Genomic DNA, 9,932 nt, shown 5'->3' with positions numbered 1-9,932 from the left:
TATTTTTTTCTTGGTGCCACTCATGTGAGTGGGAAGCAGTGTTATCAATAATTTTGTAAGCATCAGTTGCGGTTTTCTTCATAATGGAACCACCAGCTGCTATATCGATGTCTTTCCTTGTAGTGATGTCGCATCCTTGGTAGAATATTTGTACTATTTGACAAGTGTCTAAACCATGTTGCGGACATCCTCTTAATAACTTTCCAAATCTTGTCCACGCCTCATATAGAGTTTCATTTGGCTTTTGTGTGAACGTGACTATTTCTCCTTGAAGTCTCACGGCTTTAGATGCCGGAAAGAATTGTTTAAGAAATTTTTTAACTAAAACGTCCCATGTATCAATCGCCCCTTTAGGTAACGATTCTAACCAATCTTTGGCTTCTCCCTTTAAAGTCCAGGGAAATAACATGAGATATATCTGTTCATCCTCAACTTCTCGAATTTTAAATAAAGTATAGATCCTATTAAAAGTACGAAGATGTTCATTTGGATCTTCCTTCGACGCACCACTAAATTGGCATTGATTAGTTACCATGTGTAGGATTTGTCCTTTGATTTCATAATCTGGCGCATTAATTCCAGGTTGAGTAATTGCGTGACCTTGGCCAGTACGTTTAGCTCTCATTCGGTCTTCCATACTTAGAGGTTCCAGATTCTCCATGATTGAATTTGTTGAATCTGAATCACTATAGAATTCTGATTTAATGGTTGGTTCCTCGACAATCTCTGTTTGAATGATTGGTGGTTCCGGCGGAAAGATTAGTGGTTCAGGATCTATGAATTGTCCCTGAATATCCTCCGAATTCTCAATTGTGAGATCGGGTTCAAAAAATGGATTATCGGAAATTTGAATTGGAGTACTTGGTCGACTGGATGACGATTCTAAAGAAAAATCAACGGTGACAATATTTGCTATATGTCTTGATCGAGTTACAGGTGGTGAACGTTTTGCTCGGTGCATTCACTGAATATCCTATTAGTTATAAAAATAAAAATTATATAAGTTATCAAAATAATAGACTTTTCTGCTTTTGCCCACATTTCGAATAGCCAATAGATGTAGCAGGGAGCCAGAACCCTTTAAATCGAAAGCTCACAACTCAGCCACTAACAAATCCAACTATTACTACGAAGCAGAAAATTTGGATGTCTATCAATTTAACCGCTTAAAATAATTTTTCGTTGAAATTTAAAGAAATTTTAGAGAAGAAATAGAAAATTCTATGTCCTAAAAACTAGAATGTCGAGAAATAAGAAAGAAAAAGAGCGCGTCGAAAAACGTTGAAAAATAAATAGTCGAAAAATAATAAAAAGAACGTAGCACGTCGAAACGTAAAAAGGAACTAAAAACTAATAATTAAAAGTTGCGTCTAAAAATATTAAAGCTTAAAAGAAATATTATATCCCAAATGGCAATAACTTAAAAAGGTACTAAAATTTAAAAACGGCGTCGCAAAATTCTAAAGCACCTAAATCTTAGTCTAAAGAAAAAGCACTTAAGGAATTTTACGGCAAAGCCTAAAAATCTAGAAATAAAAATAACTATGGCAAAAACTATGACTTAAAAGTAAATATTAGCGAAAAATACAAATATTATGAATAAACGATTAAAAGGGTACAAAATATAAAAATATACTTAAAGTTGTAAAAATACAATTTTTTAAAAAAATATTATTTTTATATTATTTATTTTATAAAAGTATTAATTTTATAATTTATTAAAACTAATTAAACTTAAAATATAAATTAAAAATAAAAATTAAAACAAAAACTAAATTAATTATTAAATTAACTAACCCTAATTAGGGTTTACAATAATAATAATAATAATAATAAATACTCCGTAATTAATGCAGGAATCAGTCAACTGTGGCGTGTCAGGTATGTTCATGCGATCGCATGGACTTTTGCCTTCGGGCTCATGCGGTCACATGAGCTAGGGTTTCGGGCCAGTATATGGGCTGCTACAGTACCAGGCCGAAACTTATATATATATTTTTTTTTTCTGTTTTAATTCTGTTTTATAATTATATAAATTATTTATATAACATAAATAAAAACTTAAATTTTAAAAACTAAAAATAAAGATAAAGAAACTTTATAATTTTATATATATATGTAACAAACTCTTAAATATATATATATATTTTGTTTTTCCTTTTATATATTTTTTATATTTAAAAAAAAAATAACGTATATTTTTAATAAAAATTTAATAAACTCTAATAAAATCTTTTTTTTATATAGTGTTGCGCTCCCGGCGTTTAAGCAAGAGGTTCCCCGGCAGCGGCACCAAAAATACTTGATGTGTGCGAGGTGGTGTATAAAATACTATTAATTTTTTTTGCTGGAAATACTATTAAATACGATACAATTTTACACAAGATATTTATTTATTTATAGAATAGATATACCTAAACCTTGCTACAACACTTATAGACAGTGTACCTAATCGTACAGTAGTGTAGTTTTTAATAAGTCCGGTTCGTTCCACAGGGATCTTTTAAACAAGCTTAACGCTATATTTTTAAAAACTATAATTGTAAAAATACAAAAATATATAAGAAATATTATTATTATAAAAAGGAGGTTTTTACCGTTTAATGACCGGTTTGTCGATTTTTAAACTTAAGTCGCAGTTAAAACCTAATGTAAAATATTAAAAATAACTTAATTTAAAGCATAAAGTAAATAACGATAATGAAAGTGCGATAAAATAAAATTGCGATAATTAAAAGGTACGATAAATGAAAATAAATTAAAGTGCGATAATTAAAAGTGCAATTAAATATGAAATATATAAATTATGCTTATTTAAACTTCCGTAATCATGATGTTTGACGTGTTGATTTTAGTTTATTAGCATGGGTTAATTGTCCTTTGTCCTGGATTATTCAATATGTCCGTCTGGTTTTTGTCCATAACAGCCCATCAGTCATAAATATAAAGGGCTAGTGTCCTCGTCAAATTATCCTTATATCCGAAATCAAATATTCCAACTAATTGGGGACTTAAACTGTAACAAGGTTTTAATACTTTGTTTAATAATTACACCAGGATATCGACTGCGTGTAACCCAAGGTTTTAATACTTTATTAACCATTACGCCAAGTGTCCTTGTACATAATTTCACCGTTGTTTTAATAAGTCTATTAACTATTAATCCATTCCCGTGTCCGGTTAAATGAACGATTATTCGTACATATAAATATCCCGCCCATCGTGTCTGATCGAGTGTATATGGTTATTTATAGGTATGTCCAATTGTAAATCTTTATATTAAATTAACAAACTATCATTTAATTAAACAAATATAAAGCCCATTGATAGCCCATAGTCTAATTTCCACAAGTGTTGTTCTTTTGTCCAAACCCCAATTATGGTATAAAGCCCAATTACCCCGTCTTAATATTTTAGCCCAACATCATGATTACATCGTCTTAAATAAGCATAATAATAACTTAGCTAGGATACATTAAATTAAAAAGGTTGAATATAACTTACAATGATTAAAAATAGCGTAGCGTTATACGGACAGAATTTCGACTTACACCCTTACAAAATTCGCTAACATACCCTTATAATTAGAATTTAAAGTTAAAATTAAAATTAAAATATAATATATATATATATATATATATATATATATATATATATATATATATATATATATATATATATATATATATATATATATATATGCGTTTGATAGATAGAGAGATGGATGGATGATAAAAGATCAACCAAAACTGCGAAATTTATAGGATGTCACCTGTCACTGTTCACCATGCGATCGCATGGAGTTTAGGCTTTCAGGCCATGCGATCGCATGGCCACTTTTTCCAGCTCACATGAGCTTGTTTCTATCTTGCCGACGGCTTTAAATATAATATATAATATATAAATAATTTTAAGAATTATTTAAATATCATATTATATTTATGTGCATAGTTGACTTGTAATTTTTAGTCCGTTGCGTCGAGCGTTGAGAGTTGACTTTGGTCCCGGTTCCGGATTTTCGAACGTCCTTGCGTCTAAATTAATATCTTGTACTTTGCGTTTCGCGTCTTGTACTCTTGTAATTTTGAGACGTTTCTCATCAATAATTGGAACCACTTTGATTGTATTTTGTACTTTTGAGCTTTTTGGTCGTTTGCGTCTTCAATTCGTCGAATATGTCTTTTGTCTTCACCTTTTATTATTTAAATGAATATCACTTATAAATAGAACAATTGCAACTAAAAGCTTGTCTTTCTTGAGAGATAATGCTATGAAATATATGTTCGTTTTTAGCATTATCAAGAATGAACCAACCACACCTCATCTACGAAAGAAAAGATTGATGCATATAGCTATGCACCTAAAAACACTCGGAACCTGAGTAAACGTTTAATACGTATCTGTGCTAGCTCCTTTGGCGTTGTTATTATCGAAAATAATTTTTCAATCCCTCTCCAAGTTAGCCAATTTGGTCACAGCTCCAGCAAATCAACTTCGACTTTCATTCGGATTAGCCTTATTATAACTTTGATATATAAGCTCGCATTTCGTCATCGTTACCGGAGAACCGTTTATATTCCACCACATTAGCAGAAAACTTATCAGCAACTTCATTACTCATTGACTTAAGTATCTACGAAGAACCATTATAATTGTTCATTAAAACCCTATCATATATGTGATGACCCGGGAATTTCCGACCAAATTTAAACTTAATCTTATATAATTTCGATACGATAAGCAAAGTATGTAATGTTGAATCTCAAAAAGTTTTGGAACAATTTACAGGAATTCATTCGTCCTTTGACTACTCCCGACGATTCACGAACGTTAGTTGTAAATAAATGTATATAAATATAATAATAATGGAAAATAATAAAATATAATTTCAATATTTAAAATTTAATATGGAAAATAAGATATAAAATAATTAAGTTGGAAGTAAAATGAATTTATATATATAAATACTTGATTTCTATATATAATTATTACTATATGTATATTGTAATATACATTGTAAAATATATAAAAATTTAATAGTTAATATAAATTATTATGTAATGTATATAGTTAAAATTATATTACATAATGCTAATATAATAAATTTAATTATAAATATAGTTGTTGGCATAATATTGTTAATACTTCTAATGGTAATATCAATACTAGCGTAATTAATATTATTTTAAATATATAATCTAGAGATATGAATTTAATATAAATAGGTTATTATAGTATTATTATTACAAGTATTATTAACATTATTAATATTAATAATAGTAGTTATACTGTAAATATTATTATTATTATTAATAATAATATAGTTGTTGTAAAGTTTGTAGTTATTATTATATATATACTAATTATTTGTATTAGTGTTATTATTAATATTAATATTATTAACATTATTATAATAATGGTATTTTTATTATTATTATTATTAATATTAATGATATTACTTTTTATTTATAAATTAATCAGTATAAATTAAAATTAGATACAGATATTACACGTAATATATGTCTTTATCTGTGTCATTTTTATTTTTTTATCTTTTCTTTTAAACTTGCTTTCCTCGTGACTTCATGTCGACCCATATCATCAGCATATACACTGATTTCCTCAATTATTGCAAATCATTCGAGTTACTTTCTTTTATCAATAATCAGTTGCAATTTGAACTTATCTGTTATATAAAAAAAAAGAAAAAAAGAAAACGGGTTCTATCTCTGTACGTTCCCATTTTTACTCCAATCTTGGGTTTTAATGATTTTGAAAAATCTATAAATGCAGAAACGTTCTAATTCATTGTTTGAAACTTTCTTCAAAGTTACAAAGACTAATTCGAAGAGACAACCAAGAATTTCGAGGTCAAAGTTTTTATTTAAAAAGTCAAACTTATTGTTCTTCATTTAAATTCGTGATTTTTTCAATGTTTCTTGACAAATTGATGGTTCCAATAGTTTATAGAGGTGATTTGAAATACATTTTGTTTTATAAACTTCGTCCAAAACCTTCACTATCGCAAAATCAAATTTTTTTTTAAAAAAAACTTGCGATGTACAGCAAGTCAGGAAGACTGTTTTTATATATATATATTTTTTTTTTCTTGTTTTCATTCGATATAAACATTTGAGATTTTATTGTTATTATTATTTTGATGAATGAAAAACCTTGTCTTGATATTGGTATTGTTTTCTGTTTTTTTTCCTGGTCCACGAGTATCAGAAGGAGAAGAGGAAACAAGAAACAATTAAAATCGGGATATATATTTTTGAGTTCTATATTATTTCGGATTATGGGCAACAGCCCAACGGTTTGAGGTGTTAACGGGGAGCGAGTGGTCGCTAGTTCGAGTCTCGTATGGGACATTTCTTTTTATGATGGCTTTTGAAAGGGTATACTTTTTATTTTATTTCTATTATTATTATTATTATTATTATTATTATTGTTATTAATTATTGTTATTATTACATGTATTATAATTAAGATTATTATTATTATGTATCATGAACATCCTTAGTATTATTATTGTTATTATTACTAATACAAGATTTAGGAATATTTATTATTATTGTTATTATTAAAATTATAATTATTATCATTTAGTAATGTTATTATCATTATTAATTTATCATCGTAGTATTACTATTATTATTATGATTATGATTAGGATTATTGTTGTTATTATAAATTATGATTATGTTAAAATTGATGATATGATTACTAATATTATAATTTTAATTATTATTAAGTAATATCGTTACGAACTAAAAGTATTATTATTATTAAGACAAAGTACAATTATTATTATTTCGAATATGATTATTATTATTATTGTTCAAACGAAAATAACACAAACTATTATTATTGGTATCATTATTATTAGTATTGGTATCATTGTAGACTTATTATTATTAGTAACAAAAGTATTATTATAATGACTAACATTAGTAATAAGATCGTATATTAATAGTTATTATTATAAAGTATTATGTATTATTATCAAAATTATTATTTTCCTTACCATTATTATTAAATTATTCATTTTATTAAAAACCACTATTATTATCATTATTATGAAATTTATTATAAAAACTCTCGTTAATATTATCATTTATAGAATTATTAATACTATTATCATTTTTATTAATATTAGTACTATTATTATTATTGTTATCACTTAATATATTATCTTAGTACTAACAAACAAATGATATTTATATATAAACATATCTAATACATATAACATCACGAAAGGTAATATTTTATATAACAAAATAAATATATGAAACATATATATTATTAATACATAAAGTATATAACTAATAAATTTATATATATTGTTCGATTACAACTATGTATATTAATAAATATACAAATGATATAGGTTCGCGAATCCGAGGCCAACCCTGCATTGTTCAGAATCGCCGTATGAATATTTTTACTACAAAATATTGGATTGTGAGTTTCATATGATCCCTTTTACTCTTTACATTTTTGGGCTGAGAATACATGCACTGTTTTAATAAATGTTTTACAATATTTATATGCGTGAGTTTCATTTGCTCCCTTTTTAAATACTTTTGCAATATATATTTTTGGGACTGAGAATACATGCGCTGATTTTATAACTGTTTTACGAAATAGACACGAGTAAATGAAACTACATTTTATTTCTGGATTATTAAACCGAATATGCCCCTTTTTAGTCTGGTAATCTAAGAATTAGGGAACAGACACCCTAATTGACGCGAATCCTAAAGATAGATCTATCGGGCCCAACAAGCCCCATCCAAAGTACCTAATGCTTTAGTACTTCGAAATTTATATCATGTCTGAAGGAGGATCCCGGAATGATGGGGATATTCTTATATGCATATTGTGAATGTCGGTTACCAGGTGTTCAATCCATATGAATGATATTTTGTCTCTATGCATGGGACGTATGTTTATGAGAAATGGAAATATGAAATTTTGTGGTCTATTAAAAATTATGAAAATGATTATTTATGTTAAACTAATGAACTCACCAACCTTTTGGTTGACACTTGAAAGCATGTTTATTCTCAGGTATGAAAGAAATCTTCCGCTGTGCATTAGCTCATATTAGAGACATTACCCGGAGTCATTCATGGCATATTTCAAAAGACGTTGCATTCGAGTCATTGAGTTCATCAAGATTATTATTAAGCCAATTATAGTTAGATGTATTATGAAATGGTATGCATGCCTGTCAACTTTCGATGTAATGAAAGATTGTCTTTTTCAAAAACAAATGTAACGTTTGTAAAATGTATCATATAGAGGTCAAGTACCTCGTGATGTAATCAACTGTTGTGAATCATTTATAATCGATATGGACTTCGTCCGGATGGATTAGGATGGGTCTTCACAATATACTCATCCGCATCTTGTAACGAGAATTGTCATACCAAGTACCGGGAAAATCAGCAATCAGTATTTTGAACCTCGCAGCGTTTCTACATCAATAGTTATATATATATACATATAACATTTATCTATAAGAATTATGATCTTCCATTCTGAAATTCTGAAAAACAACCGGTCTACGAATCAATACTCCAAATTTTGAAAATTTCTCATAAGTTAGCAAAAACTGTAAATGTTCTTAACAGTCGAAAGATTAATAGTGGCTGAAGAAGCTCAAAAGATGAGAAAAGTTGATATCGAAAAGCGGATCATACGAAACTATGAAGGAGGCCGTAGACAAATCATAAAGACTAAACCTGCCTTCAAAGAATCCAAATGAGTCAGTATCTGCTGAAGTCATTAACGAATATATTGCTTCTGACTCTAAACCCTTACGAACAAATCTTCATCGTCATCCATCGATATTAGAAAATATAAGATATTATCGTATCCTCTATTATAAATGTCCTCGATACTTCTGAGGATATTTTCATAAGTATTCTTATTTGGAATCATTTATCTCTTCGCGATATCAGTGTTACATTCAGAAAGGAAACTATTTGGTTTCTATTTTCTGAAAACCTTTAAGCTTAAAATTAAATGATATTGAAGTAGTGCTGGGAACTGATGGATGAGTTAGTATAATATAATGACATTTGATCAACGTAATTATATTACAGTAAGTCATGCTGAGTTTCTAATGAAACTTGATGATTCACAAATTATAATGTTATCATGTCCCATGTTACACGACTCTTACATTCTACTTAATCTCCAAAAATATCGAGAACATATCTCCCTGATAGTTCTATCTTTTCTCTTGAATTCTGGTTATTTAACCAATCAAGATCGTGCTATTACAATCTATCTCTTAGAACATTAGTCATGTTCATTCGAAACTTCATACATACGAATTCTGGACCATTATTCACTTGACTTAAAGTCGGGAAGAGAAAACAAAAGGATGGAACTCCAAAATATAAAGGAAATGGAGGGAGTAAATTTACAGTAAAAATATCCGATATAGCAATCAAAACAGATTACCGCATTTAATTAAAGAGATCCTAATTTCTTTAATCACCGGAGAATCAAATCTTAATCAGATCCTATATGATTTAGAATTTATTTAATAAACGCTAGTAGCACTCGTTTGTCATTTTGATAGTTATTAATCAAGTTAAAAATGAACTTATGTGATTTTAAAATAAACGGTGATCCGAAAATGGGTTTTATAAATTATAGACTTAGTAAAATGTATTTAGGAGCTATTTGTTAAATTTTAAAACTTTTTATATTTTACTTGGGGTTGGAAGTGAATAATTAATGTAATTTTTATTTCATAATTAATGAGCAAATTTTATACCATAATGACCAAAATAAATAAATATAATTAAAATAAAAGTTTGGGATTTTTCTAAAAGACTTTTTATTCACCACTGAGTAACAATGGGGTACGAAATATATCCCATTAGAACTGTCGGCAGAGTTAATATATTTAT

The sequence above is a fragment of the Rutidosis leptorrhynchoides genome, chromosome 6 (genome assembly GCF_046630445.1).
Source record: "Rutidosis leptorrhynchoides isolate AG116_Rl617_1_P2 chromosome 6, CSIRO_AGI_Rlap_v1, whole genome shotgun sequence".
Classification (NCBI taxonomy): Eukaryota; Viridiplantae; Streptophyta; class Magnoliopsida; order Asterales; family Asteraceae; genus Rutidosis; species Rutidosis leptorrhynchoides.
The sequence above is the reverse complement of the archived record's forward strand: the minus strand, read 5'-3'. Positions refer to the sequence as shown.